The sequence below is a fragment of the Astyanax mexicanus genome, chromosome 1 (assembly GCF_023375975.1).
Source record: "Astyanax mexicanus isolate ESR-SI-001 chromosome 1, AstMex3_surface, whole genome shotgun sequence".
Classification (NCBI taxonomy): Eukaryota; Metazoa; Chordata; class Actinopteri; order Characiformes; family Acestrorhamphidae; genus Astyanax; species Astyanax mexicanus.
The window spans coordinates 103,950,606-103,968,835 of record NC_064408.1 but is presented as its reverse complement, the minus strand read 5'-3'; the positions used below and the strand labels follow the sequence as shown (position 1 = coordinate 103,968,835).

The 18,230-nt window shown below is 37.6% G+C and overlaps 1 protein-coding gene across 1 annotated transcript in view; it reads left to right on the top strand.

Annotated features, from left to right (window-relative positions):
• Positions 1 to 18,230, top strand: part of fam49bb (family with sequence similarity 49 member Bb) — an 83,857-nt gene that overhangs the window by 16,893 nt on the left and 48,734 nt on the right. The window contains exon 2 of the mRNA XM_007258593.4: positions 15,433 to 15,520. The gene's annotated coding sequence lies outside the window, so the exon portion shown is untranslated. The remainder of the gene's footprint in view (positions 1 to 15,432; positions 15,521 to 18,230) is intronic.

Genomic DNA, 18,230 nt, shown 5'->3' with positions numbered 1-18,230 from the left:
GGATTTGATAAAAGATGGCATTAGTTTTAATTGAAATTATAAAGAGAATGTGACAGAGCCAGAAAGTAACATAGACCCGAGGGAATTGTGAAACTCTGATTTCCCACCTCTCTACTAACAATCAAATGATAAGCACATCATAACCAGACTCTTGTAGGTTAAAGAAATTGGCCTCTATGCAACTAGAAAACTAGCTTTTCAATGGTGTGTTTTGGTCTGAATCTAAAACATACCCAAGACCAGTTTTTGTTTTTATATTAAACATATCTATTCTTTATCCATATCACTTCAGGCTTCATCAGATGACCGCAATACCAGCCTCAGTGCCACATCAGGACACATTTGCTGCTGTTTTGGCTGTTTTTAGTTGCCTTCTGCTGCTGCTGGAGTTAATAGGTGGTATTTAGGCCGCAGAGCTTAGGCCGTGGAGCTTACGCGACTCTCTTTCCAAAGTGATTGGCCTCACTCTGTCAGACAGGCTTTGTGACTCAGTCTTCTGCCAGCGTTTCTGCCTCTCCCAGCATGGGGCCCAAGCTGTTGCCATGGTAACTCTCTGAAGTGCTGGTTACGTATTTAGGGGTTCTGAGGAAGAACTCGTCAGGGTTCTGGAGAGCTGCGTGTCAAGAAAGCTCATCCAGAGCCTTCGCCGTATTACCGCGGCAGACCCGGAGCTGATCGGCTCCATCATCAGATGAGGAATTGGCTTATGCAGTGAGAGGGGTGATCCTTTCAATATGCAGCCGCTGACCTGGGATTATGAAACTAGCACAATCAGAAGTGCTGGCATGACTGACCTGAGCTTGGATTTTTGAATGAGAGGAAATAAAGGTGTGGCCTGTGTAAATACAAGAATAGTCTTAAGATTAAATATAGGTGCTGGTCAACGAATTAGAATAATTTGAAATAGTGCAATCATGAAATTCTTTGAATGCATTTTTTGTGCAGAAAGCAAATCAGGTGTTCACCGCACCTGTCCTACTCGTTAGACTAATCACAGAACTCGTTACCTGGAAAGAAATTTGCTCAGCTGAGCTTTCCAAAAGGCCCATTTAGGCCATTTAACTGTGACACTGTTGTTTTATTGAATTAGAATAATAGAGAAACCGTTTCATTGAATTAGAATAAATGCTCGAATTTTTGTTTTCTGTGAAGAGTGTTCACTGTGCAGTATAAAGTCAGGGTTGAGTAGAATTTCTAAGCTGTAAAATCAATCATGGGTAAGCAGCGCGACCTCTCAACCGGAATAGTGGCTCAAATTCAAGCCCTTCGCCAACAAGGCTTGACCCAAACTAAAATTGCTGAGCAGCTCGGCATCAGCCAGTCTTCCGTCTGCAAAGCTCTCAAGAAAAACTGCAGCAAGCGCACCAACTGTTCCGGCGTCCGAAAAACTTCTGCTCGCGACAACAAGCAGCTGAGAAAGATCGCAGTCAGCAACCGGTTCAAGTCCACTTCCGAGCTCACCGACTTGTGGAACAAGCAGACCGGTGCTGACGTCTCCAGATCAACCACTTACCATCGTCTGCGCGAACTCGGCTTCAAATCTCGCGTTCCAGCAGTAAAACCGATGCTGAACAAGAAACAAATGGAGAAACGGCTGAAGTGGGCCAAAGAACACGGCGAGTGGACTGCTGAAGACTGACAGAAAGTGGTCTTCAGTGACGAATCACGCTTCTGCATCTCCTTCGGTGACCAAGGTCCTCGTGTCTGGCGTCGTGGTGGCGAAACCTACAACCACGAGTGCGTGAAAAGATCCGTCAAGTTTCCCCAGAGCGTTATGGTCTGGGGATGCATGTCCGCTTGAGGTGTAGGGGAACTCTGCTTCCTCAAGAAGACTGTCAATGCTGCCGTATATCTGGAAACGTTCCTGATTCCGACTGTTGAGGAACAGTTCGGCGAAGAAGACTTCATATTTCAACAGGATCTTGCACCGGCTCATGCGGCAAAGTCGACCAAAGATTGGTTCACTAAAAAACAGCTTGAAGTTTTGGCATGGCCGGCCAACTCGCCTGACCTCAATGTCATTGAAAACCTTTGGGCCATCGTCAAGCGGAAAACATCGTCGACAGAAAGCCTACTACGCTGGACCAACTGAAGCAGAACATCGCCACTGCCTGGGAAGCTGTGAGTGCGGAAACTTGCGACAAGCTGGTCAAATCGATGCCGCGGAGACTTCAGGCAGTCATACAAGCCAAGGGGGCAGCCACAAAATACTGAGAAAGTGATGATTGTAATTATAATAAAAATTATTCTAATTCAATGAAACGGTTTCTCCATTATTCTAATTCAATAAAACAACAGTGTCACAGTTAAATGGCCTAAATGGGCCTTTTGGAAAGCTCAGCTGAGCAAATTTCTTTCCAGGTAACGAGTTCTGTGATTAGTCTAACGAGTAGGACAGGTGCGGTGAACACCTGATTTGCTTTCTGCACAAAACATGCATTCAAAGAATTTCATGATTGCACTATTTCAAATTATTCTAATTCGTTGACCAGCACCTGTATATTGGTACCACTTTAAAATAAGGCTACCTTTATAAAGGGTTTATAAATGGTTTACAATTAGTTTATTAATGGGTACTAATTAGGTTGTAAATGCCTTAAAAATAATTAACAATCAGTTATAACACATTCGGAGAAAAGGCAACATTGACCTGTTGTTTGCCAAGTAGTGAACCCACAGCCATCTATATTGTTGCCCTTTCTACGTATGTGTTATAACTGATTATTATTGGTAAGGCTAAAGGTAGTCTTATTTTAAAGTGGTACCAATATATTTAAGTGAAATATGTTGTTCACCTGTGATCTTGGTCCGGTCCCAGACCAACACTGGAGTGGTTAGTTTGTGTTGAGAATGTTATCCAACCACAAACCCACATAACTATCAGGTGTACTACACAGCTTTAAGCTTCATGGCTTTTTAGGTGTATTTATAGTCCAAAACGCTGGACCTTCTTCCTGAATTTATCCTTCTCCTTCCACCCCACACATTTCTGCCCAATAACAGTTTCACACAGTTTGCTGTGATGCATTTTGGTGCATCTTGGATTATTCCTTGTGTGAAACCAAATGAAACTAAAAGGGAAATTATTCAAATTTACAATCTTATTAACTGAACCCGACCTGAGCAAAAAATATCTAAGAGTATGTTTGTGAATCTGATTACCTTTTTGTGGAACTTTTCCTTTCGTGAGATATAAAAATATACAGAAGTTAAAGGGGCAACTTTCTTACACTTCAGTTCCATTTTATTTTCATTTATTGCATTTGTGTGAGTTCTCTTTTAGTATGATCTGTCAATTGCTAAGGGCCAATATATCAACATAGCGCATCTTTTAAAAAATAAAACCACACAACGAGGGCAAAAACAGCTGTGATTGGTTCGTTGGGCCTCTCACACATTCCTGCCTTCCTGATTTAAACTGCAGAGTGATGCAGAGTTGTGGATACACGAATGCAGAAGTATACTGTAAATGCACTCCGCTGCATAGGACACTCTCACTGGCTATGATGTAGCAACACATTGACTCGACCCAGAGGTATAAATCAGCCTTAACACTGCTCGAGGGCGGGTCTGGATGCCAAATTAACCATTCCAGTCAAACTTGGTAGTTTATCATCGTTCTGTAATATTCTGTGCATTGTCTCTTAAGTTCAAATGTACGAGACTTTCACTTTTTAAAATCAACTACATTTAAAATATTTTCTGAATCTGAGCTCCACAGTGCTCTCACAATTCTCTATTGAAATTCAAGGGCCTTTTCAGTGAGACACTTACTATATACTGGGCTTAGTGATTGCACTCTTGTGAGGGTTATCCAGTTAGTTGTTATTACTCACCCACTCTTTTGAGGCACTTATTTTAGACATTCTACAGATGAGTTTGTGTCAGATGAAAACATTCAGCACTTTTAGCAGGTGGCCTCAAGCCATGTTGCAGCAACTGACAAAATATGGATCATATGATTAGACCACCTCTTAGCATTAGCTAAATTATCAGTTACCAGTTGCATGTTTAGACTGAAAATAGGCCAGTACGATACAAAGCTGATTGATCCTTTCATCTCCAATAAGACTGATTTAAATTAATGTATGTAAAAGATGTGCTCTATTTATGTATTCTGTACTGCAATATATAAAAACCACCTGAGGCTAATATGTAGTAGACTGAACAGTAAGCTAATTTTAAAAAGCTTTTATGATATCACAGTGGGCTTTTATTGTTGCATCAATGTGAGCTGTTTTTGGGCAGTTTTAAATTTTTTTACAAGGCATATTACTCTTTTTTTTGTATAAAATGTTTTTCTGTCCCTTGTTTTATGGGCCTTTAATGACATAGGTGTTGTATCTATTGAGTTGAATTTGTGTAGCCTGTCTGGAATAAAAATATGTGTTTTGATATGACTAAAGCTTATGTTATCATAATTATATCACTGTCCTATTGTATCTCAGTGAGTGGATGGGGGAACAGTGTCCTCTGTAGACACTTCTGTTACTAATTTAGCCTATTTGGTCCAACCCATTTAAAGCCTACACAGCTTGACCTTTTAAAAATAATATACTGTTTTTTTACCATGTGCATGAACTTGAGTAATTGAGTAATTGGAGAGGTTTACGGCAGTGTTGCGGTTGCATACGTCAACAGAAAGTTGAGAACCACCTTTAGGAGGACATCATGAGCACAGTGAATAGAAAAGAATAGAAAAGCAGCAGGGCAGTGTGCACACATTTCCACTGGACTAGAGCTGGGTTACTCTTGTGTGCTTTAAAAGGTTTTTTAACTGTTTCAAATGATCTGAGCTCAGCAGTGCTAAAGGGATGGTTCATCCAGAATTACTGATTAACGATGAATGGAGGCAACTCTTTTGTTTAAATATGTTATTTTAGTATGCCTTGTAGAGATAAAGCACATTAGCTAAGCCTCACAGAGTTTCCCACACACTCAGCCAAGCATCCTGAGGCCTGTTCTACACAGTTTAATGATTTCCCTGCTCTGGTGCACCTGTTCCAGCTTGAGAAAGCTCTGAGAGTTAAGTGGCATGCCTGCTGAGGTTGTTTGATGCACTGAATTTGTATTTCGCGTCACATTCTCAACCTACTCTGGTGACTCTGTGGAAATTTAGCTTTGTAGTTACCAGTACTGACTGCCAGTATTGTCCATTTTATCTGAAACATCTGCCATAAAAGGTGGGAATCATGGGGAATCTCACTATATAATGTTATCACGTTATGTTGCCCACGATAACGATATCACAATACATTTCAAGACAATAATCTATGATACTTCACAACTTCTGTGGTACTGAAAAAAATAAAATACTTCTAAGTAAGCAAATACTCAGAATTAGGAATTTATTGGTGTCAGTTTCACAGAATTTAACGAGCAGTATTCTCCACCGCAGGTTTACCCTGTTCATTAGATTGGCTCTACAGTGTGGAGTAAAGTAGCATTAACTTTAGTAAGTCAAATTATGGAGCAAGTCCAGAGTTTAGAGCACCTTTGTTTCAATAAAAAAAATATTGATATTCAAACCATGTATTGATAACATAGGAATATCGCTTATCCAACATATAGGTGCTCTTTGTTGGCTTGCAATGAAACTGTATACTGGAGGAAGGCTGGTAATATTTCCCACATAATTGGGGCTAGAATTGGTAGAATGGAAGTGAAGATCCATACAGGCAAAAAAAAGTATTGATTTAACAGTGGAAAAATAAACTGTACAAAAGTCTTTATAAAACCCTCATTTGAACCTACACTACACACAAACCAACTTTTTGGCTTGTTCTTACTACTGCACTTGCGCAGAAATCCACACCTTGGAGGGTATGATCAACCCCCCCTCCATTGATGGTGTAATCAATATGGCTATAATATCTGATTGGCTCGTTTTGTTTATCTTTATCTGTAAACAGATGCCATATTGAGTGTTATAAGAACTTCCATTTATATTTCAACCAGTGACGAGTCTACTCATTTATCAGTACACTCAGTCAAATCAATGCCCAGTTTCTCTATTTAGCTCTCACCAGCCCCGTTTATATAAATAAAGCATCTATATTTAGGCTTCACCAGAAACTCAAGAAAAATTAAATCAATAAGAAGGCATTGAAGTAATAAAAGCTTTGCACTGCTTTGTTTTACATTGTAAGTTCCCTTTTCAATGTATCCAAGTAGAACAAAAAAAAAGAGGATAATTTGAATTTGGGCGATTTCCGCCCACAGTCCAAAAACATGATCAGTTAAATTGGAGATTGTTTGTTTTCAGGTGTATGGTTGTTTCTGGTTGAGAGTACGCTGTGTGTAATTGGCTGCCGCTTCTCACTTTATGTGGATTAGTGTTGAGTGTTGATTGTTGTGTGTAAAACGTGATTGTAAATCATCTTTAGGTGGCTGGAAAGATGCTATATGTAACTTCATTCATTTATTTATTCATGCAACATTTACTTTTATTTGCAGTAAACTATTCACTGAGCTGTTTCTGCTGCTACTGCTACAAATTCTAAAAATTGGTTCTCTATTTTTTGGATGAGTTTGGAAGTAGCATGCAATCGGATTAGTATTAAATGCAGTCAGATCATCAATGCAATGCTCAAAAATGTAGTAAAATGGCCTTCCTGGACAGTACAGAAAGTAAGTAAAAAAAAAAAAAACTATCGTTGCTGTCCAATGAAAAACAAGTATTACAGGAGAGATATAAAACTTTATTGACTTTCAAAGGAAGTCCATATAATATAAGAGGAATTAGTCTGATTTAGCCTGTCTAGCATTTTTCAGATCTTGACTTGAATGGCATTCATTCACTTATGTATTACAGTATATTCACTTATATAATATTTGATATTGCTTTTTGCCATATAAACGATAAACAGTGCCAGACATGAGCCAACAGCTGTTGTGTCTCTCTACATAAAAAAGTGCATATTAAACACAGCACACTACACACTTTTAACTCATTCAATTCATTTAACTCATCAGTTCATTAATTAATAAGGTGCGCAGATGGAAACTGGTATAACTGCATTGCTGTGCTGTGGCCTGGAACCCAGTTTGACACCTTTTGACAAGGTTTATAACTGTGAACAGCATTAAGCTTTTGTGTACTTGTGCAGTCAGTAAGAAAAATAAATAACCAAAAAGCCAGTTTACGTCATACACTCCTGTCACAATGCACTTTGTTTATTCATAGTTACACCATCATGACTTGCATATGTACTATGCCAGGCATTATGCACGCTGTAACTTTGATACCACTGAGTTTATGCTAATATATGGTGATGCAGTGCAGTAAACACAGGTTTACAACTTGATTTTGCAGGTCACTGAGACATTTGATTAGAATATTGAACCTAAAAAAAATACTGACAACTGACATTCACAACATCTATCTAGCAAAATTTTGCCTTATGTGTTGTTTTTAAAGTAATCTTTGAGTAATTGAACTGAGGTAAAATGTTCAGTTAATCAGGAAATTGATTTGGCATCATATCATATTGTAGCGCCCATGTCTTCCCTTTACACATTCCTAATAGGAAGTTAGAGTGTAAGTAGATATAGAGTTTATTGTTTAGTAATGGTGTAACGATGCACTCTGCTCACAATTCAATTTGATTTGATTCACGAATCTGGATTCTCGATTTGATTTTCTCCCATTATTTGAAAGTAACAAATGACAAAAAATATTATTATTTTTCTTTATTCTATTTCTTTCTTTTAATTTGTACAAACAATGAAAAATACACCTAATATAAATATGTCCCTGTTCTGTTCTAATAATGCCTTGTTTATTTGCCTTGTTTATTTAGGCAATCTAGAGTGAATTTATTATTGTATTATTAAGTGGACAGTAACAAAGAAAATATAATTCATTATTCCAATTAAAAAGGCATTTGTGTACCTTTACTAAAGTATTTCCATTTGGTGACTTTTTACTTTAATTTGGCTGAATTTAAAATGCAAATATTTTATTTTTCACTCCACTACCGCATTTTTTTTTTTTTTGCACTATAAGGCGCACTTAAACACCTTTAATTTTTCCCAAAAGTGCGCCTCATAATCCAGTGCGCCTTATAGTGTAAAAAATGGTACATTATTAAAAACCTTTGGTTCCATTTGGCTTGTAAGGGCTGGTTGGGGGACCTGCTGTCTCTCCTAACCCTCAAGAGCCTGGAGAGCTAAAACTTATGCATCGACCACGGTGAGACCACCCCCACCCCCCACATAACAGACAAAAAGCTCTTATGTGATTGACTTTAGTAAAAAAAAATGACTGACACATCCTCAGCCCTTTGCTTACGCCCACTGGTTCTTTGGCCTGCATCAGTGGGATTGCAACTTCTGGTGTTTGCACATTTAATGAACAGAACATGGAATAGTATGTCCCCACATTTTAACATCGCAATGCATTGTTAGGCGATGCTTTGTTAAACACCTTTTGCTTAGATAAAATACTCATCCATGACCCCATGACTCTGTCCAGTATAGTCTATATCCTGTTTTTTTGTGTTCTGTGTAGTATCTTGTGTTGATCTGAGGTCACTTAAGGACAGGTTGAGTGTAAAAGATTCAGTTTCAGTAAAGCAAGGCTGCTGACTCTGTAATTCTCAATTTGAGTCACTGTCTAATCTTCTGATAGTGTTCTCCAGCTCAAGCTGTCATGTGTCCTGAACTTATTTTTTTTGTGTTTTGAGAGGAGCCTACTACAAAAAAAGTAGACAGTTCATCAATTTCTTTGACATATTTGAAGGGACACTCCAGACAAAATGGAAATAATTAAGCTTCATTGTATCTTATAACTAGGCTCTGATATGCAGACTAAACCTGACGATTAGTTGTTGTGTTAGATCAGGTGTTTTATAGCTGCAAAATCATTGAATTGTGTAGGACTTTTCCCACCCTCACCCTATGATCTTTGAAATAAAGCCCAGAAAAAGGCCCAACTGCTGATGACCAAGCATGAAGGTGGATGCACGGTCTAAAGAAAAAACGTTATGAAATGTTGAAGCTAACTTGCTTGTGTATTTTTGTCTGCGCTATAGTAGCTCGCTGTGCAACAGCAGGATTCACAGCGGTTGTAAGACATTTGCATAACTAATACTGGGCATTGTAGTGAGAAGAATGAAAAGAATGAAAGCATTGAAATGAGTATCCAATCAATTGTTCCATTACCCCAATCTGTCAAGTCTACTCTACAGAACACAATGAATACAGTACATTAATTGCAAGATTTATACCAGAATGTACAAAGCTCTTACCTCCCTCAGTATACGAATGCATCAGTGTTGTTTAAGTGGTCAGACAGGCTGCATTGTTTTGCCTTTCAACACTAAACATCTGACTTTTGTAAGATCACAGTTAAATGTAGCTTAGTGATGAGGGCAGTTTCCTTGTGTTTCCTTCAAAAGCACTATCCGGATAGGATTATATTAAATGTACTATAGTTTCTTAGGGGGCCGTCTGTAAAAATATTTCTACTCCGTGATAAAACTCTTGCTTCTGGACTGCAATTGAAAAAACAGGAGGACCAGTGAGGTTTTTTTGTTGTTGTTTTTAGCTTGCTCTGTCACCTGACATTGTGTTCAGTAGCTCCTCCATTTCCACTCACTGTTGTGTTTACGTGGCTCTCTATGGAAACGCATGCCAAAAGTGTTATTACGGTGAGTGGCAGTGGACAAATAGCTATTTTATTAAACACGAGGAGACGAAACTCAGAGATGTTCGTCTGGACAGGAATAAGATTACCTTAAGGACCACAGGGTTCAGCGAAAAACAGTAGGTAATTCATCTTATAATTTTCTCAGAGAACTTCTGAGAAAAACACATACATGTAAATGACAAAGGACCCCACATAAAAGAGAAAACTACCCCAGGACCCCCTGAGAAACTTGTTCTGGGCTGAAGAGTGGAAGCCAGTCACATTCTACAAGACACCGGCCCACCAAACAACTTTCTTAACATGACTAGGATTGAAATATGAGCAACGCAAGGCTGAATGGTTACCAAGGCCATGCCATACCATTCCTGTGCCGACAACCAAGGTTCATCAAACATCGCTAGCAGAGCGTTAGAATGCCGAAGACTGGGACAATTTAACGTTGCTAAAACGCTATTAGCATGCTGTATACTGGGCTCCTCTAACATTAATAACATCAGTAGCATTCCGACAACCAGGTTTCAGTCAATGTCGCTAACGAAGTGTTAGAATGCCAGTGACCGGGCTAATCCAACATCGCTAACATTGCTTTAGGGCACATTTCATCTATTTGAGGGGCACCTAACCGGCACATCATCATGTTTTCTTACCTGTAGGAGAACCCTATACATCATCGCATCCAATTTTCTCTACATGAAAGGGTACCTTTGGGACACTGTGCTGTAGAGTGTTGCATAGAAGCACATAAAGGCATTATTTTCTGTTTAAAGAGCAGAAGAGCATCCATAGAAGAACACTTATTAAGATACATTATCTAATTATTCATGATTGCCCTCATTTTTTTCAAGAAGGGACATCGTATTCAATTTTCCCTACAAGATGAACATCCAGTAGGACACTTTTACTCTTTTTTGTCACTAATAGGAGGACTTTGGGCACTTTAGGGTTGCCTGTTCATATGTAATGGAAATGCAACACTCTGGGAAGGGATACTTCGTCTAAAATGAGATGTTTAACAATTGCCTTGACTGCTGTAAACATACCCACTCACATCCTACAGCAGTGCCACAATAGCATCTAGACTGATATTCTCAGGTTTAAAGGAAAATTCCCTTCTCATCATGCAACATGAAGCTGGTAGGAACTTCTGAAAAGCTACATGCTCCAAGCACTTTGAACTAGTTCCTTGAAGACTGGCTTTTGTGCGTTTGTTTTAGACCTGTCACGATACCAATTTTTATGGATGATTAATTGTCCAAGAATAATTTTAAAATAATTTTGTCCCATAGATATATTGATTTTACAATAGCATAATATATCAAACAATTATAATTTAGATAGTGAAAGACCTAGTGCTAGCATTGAGAGGCTGGATATTCCCAATGGTTGTATTTGCATAATACATGCTCTGTATTGTAGTAAAGAAACATTGATGTATATGCAAATAGTATAGAGTATGCAATACTGTAACATAAAACATTACATATTACATGTGTAGTGTTACAAGTGTTAGGCAGTATTACCCCTTTAAGTACATTTTTTGGACATCCTTTGTAATTTGACCATCGTACAGGGAGCTGTGAGCACTGAACACATTCAGCTTTTCTACAAACGCTGAAGACACAGAACTGTATGGCTGGTGGGGGTTTGCAGTGTGATACTGTGATTTAAGCAGTGTGTTATTCATGTAGCCCTGAGGAGCTTGTTCCCTTTCAGTGGTCCCTGCTTTTATGTCTGACCCCTCCTAGTATCTTTAGGGGTCTTAGCTCATGGCCTCAGAACGCAGGATTCTAACCCTGGTCTTTTTTTGGTGAAACACTGGTCCTAGAGTCCTTTTGGCTCATGAACACATCTCTCTGTAAAAGTACTAAAACAGGTTTGCTTGGGTCATGTAGATATCAGCAACCTTTTAATACAATTTAGAACATTACATTTATATTTTTAAAGGTCTTTGAGGAACTATGTACAGTGGTGTGAAAAAGTATACAGATTTCTGTATACTTTTCTTGTTTTTAGCTTTTTTGTCCAGGTCCAAAATCTGCAAAGCAGATAACCACCACCATGTTTTACATTCAGTGTAATGGTCTTTATTTGAAATTATGTTGGTTTTACACCAGATGCAACGGGACACACCACTTCCAAAAAGTTACACTTTTGTCACATCAGTCCAAAGAATATTCACCCAAAGAACTGGGCATTATCAAGATGTTTTTTGGCAAATTTTTCGTCAGCAGTGTTTTTTGCTTTTTGCCTTGGAATTCTGCCATGGATACAGTTTTCGACCAGTCTGTATTTTATTATTGCATCATGAACACTGACTGACACTGACACATGAACTGACCTTAGGCAAGTGAGACCTGCAGTTCTTGAAATGAAATGAAATGAAATGACTGAATGATGAAAATATCATTTCATGCCAATTACATGCCAAATACTAGTACTAGGCATACACTTATATGCCTAGTATCATTCCCTGTTACTTTTTCCATGTCCCATGGAAGCTAAAGAATTCTGCACTGACCTGTGGGTTATGTGGGTGGTGCCTTTTTTCAATCAATGTTGATTTGTAGATGTCTATCAGAGATGCTTGCCTTTTAGCCAGATGCTGCTGGTCACAATCATTACCACCCACTGCGCTGTCCACTGTGGGTGGTATTGCCTTTTATGGTGTTTTCCCAGTAGACCTTGCTTAAAATCCAGTTGTCCCATGCGGTAACAATTCATGATAAGTTTACATACTGATATCCCATGATTTTGGCAGGTCTGTGTAATAGCATTACAGAAAGTAAGCATTCTGTATGAGTTTAATGGTTTATACCAGAACATCAGCATTCTGTGATAGTGCCTTTTATAGGATGCCGTTTTGATGCCGTTTTCTTATTTTAAAAGAGGAAATTGAGAGAATTGGCTCTTTGCCCTGACCTTAGACATGGGGAAGTCTAAGTGTGGTCACATGAAGATGTCATCAGGTGAAGTGATGGCTGTGTTGCCATGCTTGTGTCCAGCTGGCTGCAGTACACATTTCTCAGTATATTTAAGCATATTTGAGCATAAAAACATCAGCCATAACATTAAGACCACTGTCAGGTGATGTGAAAAAGCCTTTCAAAAAATATTTTATCATTCTTTACAAAAATCCCGAAGTATTCTCTAATTCTCTAATTTTAAGACAAATCATGGTCATACCACATAACATTTTGTGAGGCCGCAGAAAAAAATAAATAAATAATTAAACTCACTTCATCATAAGTTATTGCAAAATAACACTTATTTTTACTCTTTATTTATTTATACATAGTATTAGTGTGTAGTACACAATTTGAGACACACCCTGCATCTCTGTTTCTCTTTATAAAATGGCTTTAAAAGGTACCATGTAGAGTATTTGGGGACTTTTTTGTCTTTCATGAATATTCCATTAGGGAGGCATTAGTCTTTCCATTTGCGCTACTGATAAAAAAAATAGGAACCAAGTGGGACATTTTTACTCATTAGTTTAATGGAAAATTGAAACCGCTCATGCTTTTCAGGGTAAATTTTCATATGCTTCCTAATTCCTGTGTAATAGCTGCAATGTTTTATTTAAAAGGGGAAGGGGATCATGTTTCATGGTGCAACACAGTTTCAATGGGAGCCTTAGTATTGAATCTGCTTAGCGTGCAGACATTACTGCTGATAGTGTGCTAAAGCCATGAAGTTCAGGACGGGAACCTGACGGCTGTTCCGAATGGGAGGAAGTGTTGCACAAGAGGAAGTGGCCAGAGCACCTCCCACTCTTCACCAGCTTTCTCTCTACTTGTGCTGTGTGCTAGTGAGCCTAATCTGTCCTGTAACTTGATTAGATCAAAATCATACCTGTCAAGTTTTGGATTTAAAAATAAAGGAAATTTTCCACCGCCCACTTCTAGCCATCCCACCAACCGAGGTTCAGTATCCCTTGTATTTTAATACAGGTTTACAACACATCTAAAATAACCACCTGTAAAGCTTGCAGACTACAATTAGAAATTTTGAATCTGATAGGTCTACCTTTGTTGACATTGAAATGTTGTGTACATTCCTACATATGTAATTCTTATATACATATGTTATTCTTAATACAGCCTAAATAAAACCCTTTTTCTAGATATTTACATGAAGTCTTCACTTTTTAATTTACTTTTTAATTTAAAATTGAACAAAGGGTGCACACATTCCGCAAAATGACTGTTGGTGACCTAAAAATAGTATTATGAGCTTTTACATATAGACATAGACCAGATATATTCCACCAGTGAATCCATTTCTTAATAAAATATGCAAAACAGTATGTCAATAATGGATTCCATGTAGCAATGTAATAATGTAAACAATTCACTTGTTTCTAAATTGTTATTTTACCTTTTATAACACACTGAAACAAGTTATTAAAAGAAATACTAATAAATATTAGTCCTAAGGGGCCTACACCTTTAATAATCTTGAATTAATATTTCTTTCTTTGATCAGTCAGGTCCTGATCAGTTCAGTTAATTTCAGTCCTCTCCACATTTCCTCTCTCTCCAGCTCAGCCATCTCTTCTACCCCTTCTAAATAATAAATTACACCACAATACTTAAGATTTCAACAAATTCTAACAACTGACAATTCCCACACTGACCCTCCTCCTCGCGCCACGAAACCAGCAAGCTGATTGACTGTTTCTCCTGAAAGGCGGAACTTTCTCCTTGATCCGGCTCCATGATTGGTTTAGAGATGTTAGTATAGAAGGTAGTAGATAAAACATAGATGGGCCATTCCACCGAATGAGTGTCATTTACTTGTTGTAACTCTTCCAAATAAAACTTTTTTTTTTTTTCTGAATCTAAAAACACATGTATTAACCTATTTAAAACATGTACTGGTCAAACTCAGGCAGCTTCACTTATTTTTTTTTACAAGGTTTCTAATCCAAAGATATTTAAAAAGCATGTTTAAAAGCAAGTGCACTAATTGCTAATCTTTATGTTAAAGAAACGGTTGACTGCATGTTCAAATAACTGATATTTATGACAAAAAAACACTCCTGTTAATGGCACTCATTCCTGTTACTGGAACTCACTCCTGTTACTGGCACTCACTCCTGTTACTGGCACTCATTCCTTGTTTATGTTTTGAGTAACAGGAATTAAAGGAACAGGACTGAGTTTTTAGCATAGAATTAGCAAAAACATGAAAAATAGCTAAATGGGGGCTATGCTAATAGCATGAGGACACTGAGCACATTCTAGTGATTTTCCCAACATTTGTATTTTAAAAATAAACTAATAAGATCTAAGAATTAATTTAGGCAACAGGACAGAGTGTTGAGATTGACCTCCTATTTAAAAAAAAATCAATACACAATATTAATAATTTAGCAGTCACACCATACAATTGCATTTACCAAACAGTATTAATTGTTAAAAATTACACACTTTATTTTGTAAAATTAATTGTATCAGCAGGTTCAGCCCTAATTGGTGTACAAAAACAAATCCAGATTTTATGTTTTGCACTGGCTATTGTTATTGAAGTTATTTAATATTTTCTTATTTTTCTAAAGGTCACATGATTTATGCTTTGTCTTTTAAAAGAAACTTTCTCCACTGTGTGAAAACAAACCATTTATTTTGCAAGGACTCTTGCGATTGCATAGTATGTAGTAATTTTAATCTTAAACTGTCTCAGATGTTTGGTTAAATGAGTCTTGTGGCAATAATCATGCAGAAAGCAAAGATGCCAAAGAGCCCAGAGGTTGCTGATCTGTTTTTCTCTTTCCTCAGAGTGCAAGACCCGTTGCAGGACCGCAGCCTCGGGCGAGTGCCTGGGTGGGCCTTCCTCTTGTCACCTTCCTCTGCTAGTCTGCTGGTGGTAAGCACTTTTTACTCCTTCAAATCATACAGACACACAAACAGCTCCCAGATATTTTCAACTTATCCAAGGGTAGTCACAACTCTAACCTAATCTCTTTAGGATAGAAACAGTAGAACACCAGTGTAGGATATTGAACATGGAGATTTATAGCTTTTTTAAATATTAATAAACCTCTTGAGGTTGTTTATCATTAAATAGCCTATGGCTATATAAGAAGCTCTGTCTAACTTGGTTTTCTATGTTTTGAAACCAGTTTCAACGTTCATGTGGTTCAATGTTATCACAAAATGGCACTGGTTTCTCTCAGTCATTTACTGCTTAAAATACAAATAATGCAAGTAAATGATGCAAGCAGACTAACTTACCTGAATGCTAAATTGATGTTCCATAAAAGTAGGTCAACTCTTATAGTTGGTAAACCGTTATGATACAACACAGATTCTAATAACTATGTTTTACTTGCTTCAGTAGTTCTTTGGTTTCTAATGAAGTGTTCCTTTAGGTAATCGACCTTAGACCTTGACCCCTTAAAGAAACTTAAATTTACTGATCAAAAATATTATCTCTGATAAAGGGGCCTTATTTAATATTTTGCTTTAAATATTGTTGATGTCCTGCATTGTATCTCCATTTTTGCCATTTTTAAGTTTTAAGCAAAATATAAGTTTAGCAACTGGTCCTTATATTTGTTTTACAAAATCAGAAGGAACAAACCAATAGAAATGCTTTAAGTCAGCTTGGAATACATTTTTATCTTTCAATTGAAAGTTTAGGTTTTCTCATTTCCTGTAAAGTTGCCTTTTTGGAAATTCTGGACACTTTTTTACAACAGCAACAATATACTACATTATATAACATTTCATACAATACACATATCTCATACATACAATATTTAACCGTTTTACATTTAGAATTTTTTTAAATTTGTGCTTGATGAAAAATGTATACTGGATAGAATGCTTACAAAAACAAATATGTGATGGTAAGGAATACTAGGTTTTATGCAAATCCAACAAGGAATTGACCCAGCACGCATATAAAGCTAGTTGTGAATTGCAAAAACAGGCAGACATTAAGCTTTTAGAAATGTGTTTCGATTTCTCATGAAATTGGACCAAGAAGAGTGGATAAATATTCCAATATTAGGTGTGTCGTGTATAGTTGTGAAAATATAAACATATAACAAAAAACAGACTTGTACACCTTATTCTTATTCTGTTTTTATTTGATATTTCAGACAACTATATAACTAAATTCAGACAACTATATTACTAAACCCCACTGTAGACCTGAGACATCTTTTTTGCTGCTTTGTTTTTTTTTGTAGAATGAGCATTTGTCTTCTTCTTGCTTTCCCATCATGTTTTCCTTGCACTGCTAAAACAAAACGGCTTGCCTTGCACTTTTCTTTCCCCATCACAGGCTGAGATGTGCTCGGCAGTTGTGTAATGGTGCCGGTACGGAAGCGAACCGTTTTTGTGGAACGCAAAGTGGACTTGAGTAATGTGGCCACTGCTGCTTCCTGTTCTTGCTACTGGTTGTTGCTTATATAACCATGAGGTCAGAAGTCAAAAGAGATAGCCCGGTGATATTAAATAGCAAGCATTCTTTAATCCCATTTGTCCTGGACGTGGTCAGGAAGCTTTTTTAATCACCTCTGTGTGCAGCCGGCTTTTCCTTTCTTGCTCTACTTACTATTGCATCATTTATTCCTAAGAGGGAAGAGAGTCTGAAAAGATTCAGGTTTAGAAATATTGTTAATGGAATATTATTGGTAAAGAGCAAAACCTAGGCAAGTCAGTTTCATCCAGGCTTGTGCAATTCATGCTAAGGCGTGTTTGGTGTCTGTTTAAACAGTCGTATGTTTTGCCCTCATCCATATCCACTTGGATGCACATATTTGGTGTCATGTCTGAGTTCGCACTGCTTGCTAATGGGGCCGTGTTGAAGCATGAACAGTGCTCTGCCTGCTAGGCGTGTTCCTTTGACACAGTTTTTTGGCTCTGGATCAGCCACCTCCCATATTACAACACCAAATCAGACAAAAGTTGGAACATTATTTTAATTAGATTTTTATTCCTTATAAGACAGTATGAACACAAGAGTTACTGCATTCTGCGGACTATAAGGCGCACTGTATTATAAGGTGCATTTTAAATGACAACTGTAAGGAACAAGGGTGTCGCCATGTTTCCCCTTTATTTCAGCAGGTTCTAGGTAAACAAAACCGAAAAAAAAAAAACAATTAAACATTTTCTTTCAAGGTCAAATGAGCACTGGATGTTAATCTATATGGATTTCTCTCCTAAAAACTGTTTATTTGATTGAGTAAAGTGCTTCTGTTTATTATTTATTTATTATAGCAGTAACAGGATAAAGTTCCTCAGTGCGGGTAAAGTGTTGTTTAAAATGTCTAATTGTCTTCTAAAAGGGTCAGTGCAGTGTTGGCTAGGTGGAGTTCATAAATCTTACAGATTACACCTGCATCCTGCATCTTGAGAACCATGAGGTCCATGGTGCTGGGGAGGCTGATTCCAACAGCTCTCTGTGCAGCCTGTGCAGAGCTTAAGATGTGTTTTCAGGAGAAATTGGAAGAAATGACACCTGTAAAACTTCATACTTGGTACATGATTGAGTCTTTCTTTCTTTCCTTTTTTTATACTAAATTTAAACTGGCTCTTACAATGGTTTGAACCTTTATGTCTAA